Source organism: Neolamprologus brichardi, chromosome 12 (genome assembly GCF_056152115.1).
Source record: "Neolamprologus brichardi isolate AB-2024 chromosome 12, ASM5615211v1, whole genome shotgun sequence".
Lineage (NCBI taxonomy): Eukaryota > Metazoa > Chordata > Actinopteri > Cichliformes > Cichlidae > Neolamprologus > Neolamprologus brichardi.
Genome location: NC_142115.1, coordinates 390,395 through 401,448, shown reverse-complemented (window position 1 = coordinate 401,448; position 11,054 = coordinate 390,395). Strand labels below are relative to the sequence as shown.

The window sequence follows — 11,054 nt, the reverse complement described above, 5'->3', positions numbered from 1 at the left end:
TTCTTCTTTATAACATTGCCTCAGTTCAGTGCTCTGTGTGGGTATTCAGTTATAGACATTTGTGCTCTCTCTGAAGGTCCCGCCAAAGCATTTTAGTGGGGCTGAGGTCTGGAATGGGCCTTTGCAGCAGCTTGACTCTTTTTCAGCTGTGCTTGGGATCATCGTCCTGTTGCATGACCCAATTAGAGCCAAGCTTTAACAGTCAGACAGATGTCCACACTTCATGCTCCACTCAGTGATTGAAAGGTGCCCAGATCACCACGCCTCCACCACTGTGCTTCACAGTTTGTGCTGATATTTAAAAGTGGTCCTCTGCACGCCGCCAGACGTCTTCACTTTGGTATCGTCTGTCTGAAGGATATTGTTCTGAGTGTTTTGTTGTTTATTTTGCAGCTATGCAAACCTAAGCTGTGCTACCACACTGACTTTAGACAGAAGAGGCTTCGCCTGGCAGCCCTTCCAACAACTTGTATGATTTCAAGTCTTTTTTCTAATTGTACTGACATGAAATGCATCATTTGAGATGCAACACAGGCCACCTATATCGCCTTATCCCAAGGAAGCATTAAGGTGTTTTTTGTACTTTTCTGTCCTCTGCAGGGTCCTGTAAATGATTTTAACATGGTTTTATGTTGAATATATGTGAGAGTGTGCTGTTTGAGAAGAAGAAAGCCCAGGTCTACCAGTGCACTAAAGGAGGTGAAGAACAAAGGTTACAATGTTAGAGAGATGTCCATGTGTGTGGCAACATAGTAACCACGATGAATAAGCACAGTCACGTAGCCAGTACGGCTGGTTTCATTTGAACTTGGAGACAGCCAGAGGCTCTAACGGTAAAGAAACAGCATGCTAACATCTGCTAATTCCTGCTTCATGTTGTAACAAGTTCAAGTTGGCAGAGCGCAGTTTGACAGACCATAGTATTATTACTACTGTAGAGTTATCACACGACGTGATGGACAACACATCACAACACGTAGTGGGGAGCCCACGGGGGGAGGAGCTGGGCGCAAAAGAACCACCTCAACAAATCTGGACGTGACTCCACCCTCCGTGTGCAGTGGGGAGTGGGGCAGCCGAGTGACAGTTCAACCCGAACCTAAACCATCCGTGACTGTGGCTCAGCAGGCTGAACTTTGACTTTGTCTCTGTGTTTTTTTTCTCGGTGTTCCCGGAGAGGATATCGGGACTTCTGAAGTTTGGAGCCGCTTTTCTTCAGAAGCTTTGCGCCACTTTATTCCTGCACACAGGCGCTCTGTGAAGCGCGCCTTTCATCTCTCTTTAAAAAGGAAAAAACCCGCTGAAAACACGGAGGATTGTTCGAGCTGGAAGTGGAAGCCTTAGAGGAACACAGCGTAGCCCGCAGGTACAGTAGCTCTGCGTTATCTTCGCCCTGAGTACACGTTTAGAGACGTGGACGGTAACACGGCAGTGACGGAGCCTTTGCGAGTCTTTCACAGAATAGGGACACGCTGGAAAACAGCGAGCATCAGCAGTATCGTGCTCGGCTGCACAGCTCTGGACCGTCTGAGCGCTTCACTTTATTACGCACAGCTGTGAACTAAAAGTGACGTTATTGAAGACTTTCAGATACTAACTAATCATAACCAACCAATCTGACCAGCAACGTTTTCTTCAGAAAAAGTTTGGTGTTAATGCGTTATTATTATTATTATTATTATTATTATTGTTGTTGTTGTTGTTGTTGTTATTATTATTATTATTATTATTGGTAGTAGTGTATCTAGATACATGTAGATAACAGCAGAAGGTTAAACTATATAACCTCAACAACAACACCGTGTGTATGTGTGTGTGTTTGTGTTTGTGTTTGTGTGTCTGTGTGTGTGTGTTTGTGTTGTTTTTCTTCTTCTTGAACTCATCATTTAAAAGCAAAAAGCGTGAATGTCTCTTTGATGTGTTTACTGACCATCAGTCTGTCAGACACAGCAGTGATTCCTCTCTCTGCTCTCTCAGCTCCACTCACTGTTGCTTTCAAGCTCTTTTGGCTCCAGCTTTAAAATGACCTCATTAAGAAGTAATGTGATTTCTTTTCAGTGTAGAGGCTGCCATCCAACATTCACAGCCTACCACCCTCACGTCCACACAAGTAATACTCAGCTGAGCAGAGCATGTGAAATATGTACAGTATGATTATGAACATGTTGTATACGAAACCATCCAAACACATTTCACTGCTACATGTCTCATGTCTCTGATGTCTCACTGATGTATGAGAGGACACGTCGTGGGCTTCACTAGGAAAAAAAACACAAATAATCTGCAATACCTGGTCCTGGTACTGATACTGCAGATTATATGGATGTTTTTCCCAGGTTCCAAATTGAGTGACTTTGTGTTCGTCTGTATGTAAAACGCCTCGAGGCAGCTGTACTTGCTGTGAATTGAAATTGAACTGTGTCGTAACAGAGGTCAAAAGTAACAAAATACAAGTACTTGGTAACAGTGCATAGAATTTTCTGTTATTTTTATTGTTGTCCTTTATTTATCCAGATCAAAGTTTCCAAGAGGGCAGCACATAAATACGATACATAACAATATAACAAATGCAATATTCCACAGACACAGGAATAATATGCAACAATGACATTATAAGCAGTCACACTAACCAGAGGAGCTTTTCTCTCGCTCATATAAATACAACTAAAGTCCCACATTGTAACTATTTCTGACCATTTCAGTTCATTCTGTGGATTATTCCAGAAACACAGTTTCTGTTTTGTTTTTTAATTGTGTTCTGACTCAGGGGACAAATATTTGTATAATGTTGGGAGAGAAGCTAGACTGGATGTGATTTTTACACATAAACACACATATAAGAAGGAACCAGGCCAAGGAGACGTCGATTTACCAAAAAACTGTGTATGCAGGTGAAACTGGATATGTGCAGTCTGTGGATATGTGCGGTCTGTGGATATGTGCGGTCTGTGGATATATGAGGTCTGTGGATATATGAGGTCTGTGGATATGTGCGGTCTGTGAATATGTGCGGTCTGTGGATATATTAGGTCTGTGGATATATGAGGTCTGTGGATATGTGCAGTCTGTGGATATATGAGGTCTGTGGATATGTGCGGTCTGTGGATATATTAGGTCTGTGGATATATGAGGTCTGTGGATATATGAGGTCTGTGGATATGTGCGGTCTGTGGATGTGTGCAGTGTGTGGATTGTGCGGTCTGTGGATATGTGCAGTCTGTGGATATAAGAGGTCTGTGGATATGTGCGGTCTGTGGATATATGAGGTCTGTGGATATGTGCGGTCTGTGGATATATGAGGTCTGTGGATATGTGCGGTCTGTGGATATGTGCGGTCTGTGGATATATGAGGTCTGTGGATATATGAGGTCTGTTGATATATGAGGTCTGTGGATATGTGCGGTCTGTGGATATATGAGGTCTGTGGATATGTGCGGTCTGTGGATATATGAGGTCTGTGGATATGTGCGGTCTGTGGATATATGAGGTCTGTGGATATGTGCGGTCTGTGGATATATGAGGTCTGTGGATATGTGCGGTCTGTGGATATATGAGGTCTGTTGATATATGAGGTCTGTGGACATGTGCGGTCTGTGGATATATGAGGTCTGTGGATATGTGCGGTCTGTGGATATATGAGGTCTGTGGATTTATGCTGTCTGTGGACATGTGCGGTCTGTGGATATATGAGGTCTGTGGATATGTGCGGTCTGTGGATATATGAGGTCTGTGGATATGTGCGGTCTGTGGATATATGAGGTCTGTGGATATGTGCGGTCTGTGGATATATGAGGTCTGTGGATATGTGCGGTCTGTGGATATGTGCGGTCTGTGGATATATGATGTCTGTGGATATGTGCGGCCTGTGGATATATGAGGTCTGTGGATATGTGCGGTCTGTGGATATATGAGGTCTGTTGATATATGAGGTCTGTGGATTTATGCTGTCTGTGGATATATGAGGTCTGTGGATTTATGCTGTCTGTGGACACGTGTGGTCTGTGGATATGTGCAGTCTGTGGATATATGAGGTCTGTGGATATGTGCGGTCTGTGGATATATGAGGTCTGTGGATATGTACGGTCTGTGGATATATGAGGTCTGTTGATATATGAGGTCTGTTGATATATGAGGTCTGTGGATTTATGCTGTCTGTGGATATATGAGGTCTGTGGATATGTGCGGTCTGTTGATATATGAGTTCTGTTGATATATGAGGTCTGTGGATTTATTTTGTCTGTGGATATATGAGGTCTGTGGATTTATTTTGTCTGTGGATATATGAGGTCTGTGGATTTATGCTGTCTGTGGACATGTGTGGTCTGTGGATATGTGCAGTCTGTGGATATATGAGGTCTGTGGATATGTGCGGTCTGTGGACATATGAGGTCTGTGGACATGTGCGGTCTGTGGATATATGAGGTCTGTTGATATATGAGGTCTGTGGACATGTGCATCTGTGGATATATGAGGTCTGTGGATATATGCGGTCTGTGGACATATGAGGTCTGTGGATATAAGAGGTCTGTGGACACGTGCGGTCTGTGGATATATGAGGTCTGTGGATATGTGAGGTCTGTGGATATATGAGGTCTGTGGATATATGAGGTCTGTGGATATATGAGGTCTGTGGATATATGAGGTCTGTGGGTATATGAGGTCTGTGGGTATATGCGGTCTGTGGATATATGAGGTCTGTGGATATATGAGGTCTGTGGATATATGAGGTCTGTGGGTATATGCGGTCTGTGGGTATATGCTGTCTGTGGGTATATGAGGTCTGCGGGCATATGCGGTCTGTGGATATGTGAGGTCTGTGGATATATGAGGTCTGTGGATATATGAGGTCTGTGGATATATGAGGTCTGTGGATATATGCGGTCTGTGGGTATATGCCGTCTGTGGATATATGCGGTCTGTGGATATATCCTGTTTGTGGATATACAGAAAACATTATTTAGCAGTAGCAGAGAGAACAGTGACATGCACGATTTCGGTTTCGGTTCGGTTTGAAGGCGAGGGCTGTTCAATGCGATCTGAAATCTAAAGCTTACATGAGAGCGACCTTTAATATACTATATACTGGATCAGTATATGGTGCAAAATGTCATATGAACCTGAAGTGTGTACAAACTGTTATTTACAGGGTGCATGAAAACACTGCAGGTTAGAGCAGGATGATGGCTCACAGTGAAGCTCACAGCAGAAACTGATTGTTGTTGATTCACTACAGCTAATGTTGTACTAATGCACTAAATATATTATTTTGTTTTTATAATTAGTAGCATGACGCTCAGTTAGCTTTGGACAAAATAGTAGAAACATCTTCAGAAAAGCTTTCTGACTGTGAGTACATTTCACAGCCTGCACGCTTGAGTTCAGATTTTTAACACAAGTACTTCTGCTGACCCTCCTGTTCTCAGGTACAACAATGATGTGTGTGGGTCAGTTTGACACACGTCATTGTTAGTCGTCCAAAAGTGTCAGGAACCAAAATATTCCCATAAACAGTGTTTATATGTCACGATTAACTCCATTGCTAACATTTCAATCAATATTTAATGCGATGTAGCTCACAGATCATGGTTCAATGCTGATATATAACTCGTTTTTTCATAAAAAATGTGTATTTAAACATTTTTAATGTACATTGGAAAGTCCTGCATACAAAACAGAATGTTTTCCATGATATTGACTTTTCTAATAGTAATAATAGATGTAAATGTGTTGAACATTCGTATCTCAATTTTCAAATCAGATTACTGAGAGAAAATACAAAGTCTGCAGAGACGTGTTCTGCATCCCACAGACGTGCTGCTGACTACAGACCCAGCCAGGACTCCCAAACCTGTCTCCCTCAGATACACCGTCTCTTCAGATTAGCTGTTCTCAGAATGACTTTCTGTACCGAGCTTTGTGATGTCTGTCACACGAGTCACTGCCACACTCGTGGGACTCGTTGTTTGTTATTGTGTTTCATGCAGACAGTTTTGGCTGATGTGTATCTCAGGATGAAGATCACTATATTTAACCATTTTTTGATAATATTGTTGTCCTTGGAGAGATATGAATAGCAGTTTCCTCATTTGGTTCATAATCTGAATCATCAGACTTCAAGATGTTCTTCAGCCACATCCTCCTCAGACAAATCTCCCACCCTGTGATTAAAGCTCCAGAGCCTGCTGGACTCTCAGCTTTTTACTTCCCGTTTGGTAATAAACTGACAGGCTGCAGAGTGTAATGTCTCCACTGCAGAGTCCTTATGTACTGCTCATTTCCTGCTGAGTGTACAGTCAGTGTGGGTGGAGCTGGCCCGGAGAGCAGAAAAGGTTCCCATCAAAAGTCATAACATCACTTTACACATGAGGTCAGTAAGTCAGTTGTGTGTTTGAAGTGAAATATGGCTCACCCCGTTAGCCTCCACTTTGACTGCCAGGTCAAACTGACTCGAACCGTATCTACGTAATATGAACCTGCAGGGTTACAGATGTCAGATGGACCATTTATATGTCGATCACACTTTTTTAGCCAAGCAAAAGAAGTTTCATGTTAAAAAAGCAATTTGAACTATTTATTTATTTAAAATGTTTTTCAAATATCAAAACAGTCAGTTGGACCCACAACATAACAGGAGGGTTAAATAAAGCCTGTCTGTACCTCAGCTGCTTCCCTATCACTGTGCAGAGGAAACAGCCTGAGCTGCATTGGTAATGAGAGCTCAGCACAGAAGCAGCAGAACCAGAAATCAAGTAAGACGAGCCTCACATTCCCACCAGCAGGGTCAGCTGCTCTCCCGATCTCAAGTCATTTTTTGGTATCAGAATTGACCATAATGGATCAGTTGGGGTGACTCTGTGTTAACAGGCTCAAAAACTCATCCTGACAACCATCAAAAGGCTAAACTTGAAGTTTACATACATGACTTCACACAGTGCGCTGCTTACTGTACTTCTTTCAGAGTTACTAGTTCTGTGCCCTGTGCTCTCACTTACACTTCAATTCAATTCAGTTTTATTTACACAGCACCAAATCACAACAACAATCGCCTAAAGGCGCTTTATATGGTACAGTATATCCTATAATAATAGATACAGAGAAAAACCCAACAATCATATGACCCCCTATGAGCAAGCACTTTGGCGACAGTGGGAAGGAAAAACTCCCTTTTAACAGGAAGAAACCTCCAGCAGAACCAGGCTCAGGGAGGGGCGGGGCCATCTGCTGTGATTGGTTGGGGTGAGAGAAGGAAGACAGGATAAAGACATGCTGTGGAAGAGAGACAGAGATTAATAACAGATATGATTCAATGCAGAGAGGTCTGTTAACACATAGTGAGTGAGAAAGGTGACTGGAAAGGAAAAACTCAATGCATCATGGGAATCCCCCGGCAGCCTACGTCTATTGCAGCATAACTAAGGGAGGATTCAGGGTCACCTGGTCCAGCCCTAACTATATGCTTTAGCAAAAAGGAAAGTTTGAAGCCTAATCTTGAAAGTAGAGATAGTGTCTGTCTCCTGAATCCAAACTGGAAGCTGGTTCCACAGAAGAGGGGCCTGAAAACTGAAGGCTCTGCCTCCCATTCTACTTTTAAATACTCTAGGACAGGAGTCAGCAACCTTTAAGACCCAAAGAACCATTTGGACCCGGTTTCCATGCAAAGGTCTCAGTCACGCAGCGGTGCAGAAAGAGTTAAATTAGTTCTCTACTGGAGTCCTACGTCATGTGACAAATATGGCCAATGTGATTGGCTGAGCCTTTCAGGGAGCTCTGTTTAGTTTTAGCAGCGGCAAACCTGCTGCGAGGAGGAGAGGAGGACAGCAGCAAAGAGGAAGAAGCTGGATATAAGAAAGTGTTTTTCAAAGAAACCTGTAAGTCGCTTAAAGCCAAGTTCACTCATTAAATGTGTCATAATAACGTTACAGGCTATGCTAGGCTTTGGCCCACATCAGGCTAAAACTGTATGTAACCATGAATGTTTGGAAACTAACTGCACAGCAGCACTATTAGTTCTCTCAGTCTCAGAGCAGCATTTCTGAATTTGATTGAAACTGTCAGAGAAAACGTCAGCCTCGAGCAGCCAGGATATTAGTTTACAGAGGCTGTTAAAATTATGTCTAACGTTAAAATGTTGGTGACACAATAATTTCATCCTAATGGTGCTGACATATTTATAGGGTTCATTTTTGACACAAAATATCATCATGATATGCAAATATCATGATGATATTGGTAAGCTACTCAGAAACACCACTGTGTTTGAGCAGGAACAGGAAGTGATACTCTACCACAGAGCGAGCGAACACCAAGTGACCTTCACATAAAAAAATATTTTGGCATGCGACTGAAGAAATCCTAGGTCACACCGGTGCAACCGTAGAGCCCTACATGGGAAGCAAGAAATATTCCCATTGCTTAACTGATCCTGAGCCAGGAAGGGATCTATCAGTAACCAGTATGAACAAGTGAATAACTGCTGCAGATAAAAGCTTTGTGTATGCAGCTACACATGTGATTATTGTATGAAGGTTTGACATGGAGGCTTGTGTGTGTTGTTAAGTTTGCACCAGTCCAAACTCGAGGAACAGAAACCTGGTTGCCTCTAGGTTAGAATGCAAGTTCGAACAAGTGTACAAGTCTAAGAACCATTACTGGTTCATAAATGTTGAAGGACGAATAAACCCCCTGTAAGAAAATACAAGCCTCTTTTCTCTCACTTATATTGTTTATGATATTACATGTTGGCTGCGTACGACTCTGGATACTGTAGCTCCAGTGAAAACTAAGGTCTCTAATCAGAAGTACCTGACCCCGTGGTATAATTCTCAAACACGTACCCTAAAGCAGATGACTCGTAATCTGGAGAGGAAATGGCGTGTCACAAATTTAGAGGATCATCATTTAGCCTGGAGAAATAGTTTGTTGCTTTATAAGAAAGCCCTCCGCAAAGCCAGAACAGCTTACTACTCATCACTGATTGAAGAAAATAAGAACAACCCCAGGTTTCTCTTCAGCACTGTAGCCAGGCTGACAAACAGTCAGAGCTCTTTTGAGCCAACCATCCCTTTAACGTTAACTAGTGATGACTTCATGAACTTCTTCACAAATAAAATTTTAATCATTAGAGAAAAAATTACCAATAATCATCCCACAGATGTAATATTATCTACAGCTACTCTTAGTACCATTGATGTTAAGTTAGACTCTTTTTCTCCAATCGATCTTTCTGAGTTAACTTCAATAATTACTTCCTCCAAACCATCAACGTGTCTTTTAGACCCCATTCCTACAAAACTGCTCAAAGAAGTCCTGCCATTGATTAATTCTTCAATCTTAAATATGATCAACTATCTCTAATAATCAGCAGTGAAATCTGTGCGAATGTTTTTGTGCGATAAAGTTTTTTTGACTCATCTGTTCGTGAAGCAGCCGCTCACACTGAATGAATCATTATGCAGGACGAATTTGCTGCATTTATTTTTTCACATCAAGTTCAATGTTACGGTGTTTTGGATGTGTGTGAACATCTGACCAATCACATTGTTGTGCAGTGATGACACAATCAAAACGCTGTTGTTGTGTCACAGAATGGCTCACACTCTCTGACTGTGGTCCCCTCCTGCTAACAAGAGCTCAAACCGCCCACTGACATCCTGCAATATGTAAGAAAGTGATTGTGAGCTTCAGCTCCTAAAAACCATGAACTTCTCCATGCTGCTGCCTCCTCTTGAAAATGGGAAGAACCCAGAATCTCAGTTTCTTTCTTTCTCGGCCTGACTAGTGTGGTTGAGCCAAAACCCACTCCTGCATACAACCAGGCTAGATGCAGGCTCAGGCACTAGAGCTTCACATTTATCACAACATTGTCAAGAAAATTTACAATACTATTTTGGAGCATAGAGAAAAAATACATAGAAGAGTGTTTTTGCTGCTTGCAGCTCCAGGCAGCAGCACGTATAAGTGAAAGGTATGTTTCATCCTTCTAATGTTACTGTTGCTCATGGCTAGGGTTAGGGTCACCACCATGTGACCATATCAGACGCTCTCCCTGCACCGTTTGCTCTTCTTGTCATACGAAGCACGTGAGTGACTCAGTGATATGACACAGCCCTGCCACGGAGGACACCAGCAGCTGCTGATATGTAAGGAAATATGGATACTTCCTTTCATATGACATATTACTGATGTGGATACACAGGCTACAAGCAGCTGCTTAGAATGCAAAAGATGCAACATCCCTGAAAAAACATGTTTCAGTTTTATTATGTGGCAGTATCATGCAGCTCATTAACAGTTAATCCATAATTACATTAAACTTTTTACTCGAATATTCGATACAGTCCCATAGTCACAAAGTGAAGAAGGTTTGCTTGAAATTCTTGCACATTTATTAAAAATCATATTTAAAGATGACGTAGATGAGGCTTCAGTTGCAGCTTTAAGTCTTTTCGAGGATGATGCTACAAGCTCAGCACGCTTATCTTTGTCTCTCCCATTTATCTTTGCAGCACCTCTCAGCCTCCATCAGGGTGGGTGAAGAGCATCAGTGCAGTTATTGTCAGGTCTCTCAGGGATGTTCAGTTAGCTTCACGTCTGGGCTCTGGACATAAACAGAGACATTTTCTTTCTCCTGCCCGTCCGTGTCAACTATACTACATACATACTATATACATGTCATAGTTTATGTTCATAACTTTGTAACAATTTGAAGCATTTTGTCAGAGTGTTGTGCATAGAAGGCTTTTTGTTTGAATGCAGGAGGTTAATATGTCTGTAGTTGTGCACAGACGCAGCCTGCTCTGCTCGGGCCCCACACAGCTCACATAAACTGCTGACAGCAGCTCAGCGAGGCCTGAAACAATAAATATCTGTAATCCCCGCATGTTCCAGTCTAGCCAAACACACTGCGTCCTGTGCTGTGTGCTTTATTACAGAGCTGAAGCTAAAACATAAGAAAGGGAACTACAGCTGACTGAATGTCAGTGTCGGTTTTTATTTTACATGTTATTACTCATAAGTTAACACACACAGACACACACAGTTATTAAGTACAGGCA

General features: G+C 42.3%; 1 protein-coding gene across 3 annotated transcripts in view; it reads left to right on the top strand.

Annotated features, from left to right (window-relative positions):
* Positions 1 to 1,063: 1,063 nt before the first annotated feature.
* Positions 1,064 to 11,054, top strand: part of pdzd2 (PDZ domain containing 2) — a 57,064-nt gene continuing 47,073 nt past the window's right edge. For all 3 annotated transcript variants that reach the window (XM_087848839.1, XM_087848838.1, XM_087848840.1), the window contains exon 1: positions 1,064 to 1,366. The gene's annotated coding sequence lies outside the window, so the exon portion shown is untranslated. The remainder of the gene's footprint in view (positions 1,367 to 11,054) is intronic.